At 42.0% G+C, this 974-nt stretch overlaps 1 pseudogene; it reads right to left on the reverse strand.

The window, feature by feature from the left end:
• Positions 1-296, reverse strand: part of LOC102854788 — a 1189-nt pseudogene extending 893 nt beyond the window's left edge.
• Positions 297-974: the final 678 nt, after the last annotated feature.

Raw genomic sequence — 974 nt, forward strand, 5'->3', positions numbered from 1 at the left:
TTCTCTCCCCCATAGACTTCAATGCCGTAAACATAACTGGATCTCTTCGTTTTTGGCGTTCTCCTGATGCCCAAACTGGTTGCATGGGAAGCCGAGCATGACCAGCCCTCAAGGGTCGAGGTGCCGCTGCAAATCGTTCATCTGGGTGTAGTCCCGGACCTCAGAGTGGTGCCTCAGAGCGACGCCACGTTCTCGATGAGCAGGACTTTGCCCTGCAGCGAGCCCAGGCTCAGGGACTCCCCGCCGGTCAGCGGGCGAGCAGAGAAGGCATGCACGGTGCGCGCCACATATGCCAATTATGAATGGATTTCAGTAATTGCTTCTTCTCAGACTTCTCAATTTGAGTGATGTGACATCAACATGGAACAGACTCCGTGACTGAGTTTGATTTGAGTTTTACTTGGAAGAGGCAGCATTTTTTAGTCATATTTTGACTGCTTTCCAACTTAAGAAACTCGTCTTCTAGTGCTACATTAGCCTATGTTCCACTGATACATGTAAGGCTTACTGGCCAATTTTTTCAAATACAGATAATTAGGTCCTTCCCAGGCTGCCAATTGCCTTTGAATTTGCCACTTTGTTGGGGCTTGCTTGTTGCTGTAGTGTTGGAAGTTATGTCAAGATTATTTAAAATGCTAATAGAATCACCAATGGTCTCAGTAGAGCTTTCAGACTATAATATAATGTGAAGAAGGTTATGGTAATCTTCAAATAAGTAGAATTGATTTCAATGAAAGTTGACTTTACATTGGTTGTGCTCACCCATAGGTACCTAACACTCTTAGAGAAAGGAAATCATAGACAGGATAAAGCCCAATGAAACAAAGAAAATGTCAGTACTAAGTCAGGTTTTAATAAATTAATATTTCCCTGGAAGATTGAAAATACTATGATAAGTACTGTTAAGCCAAATGATATTTGCAAGAAAAGGAAAAGAGTTAGTGAAGAATATAGGAACACTATCTATCAATAAT

The sequence above is a fragment of the Elephantulus edwardii genome, unplaced genomic scaffold (genome assembly GCF_000299155.1).
Source record: "Elephantulus edwardii isolate Elephantulus edwardi_28Jun2011 unplaced genomic scaffold, EleEdw1.0 scaffold00047, whole genome shotgun sequence".
Lineage (NCBI taxonomy): Eukaryota > Metazoa > Chordata > Mammalia > Macroscelidea > Macroscelididae > Elephantulus > Elephantulus edwardii.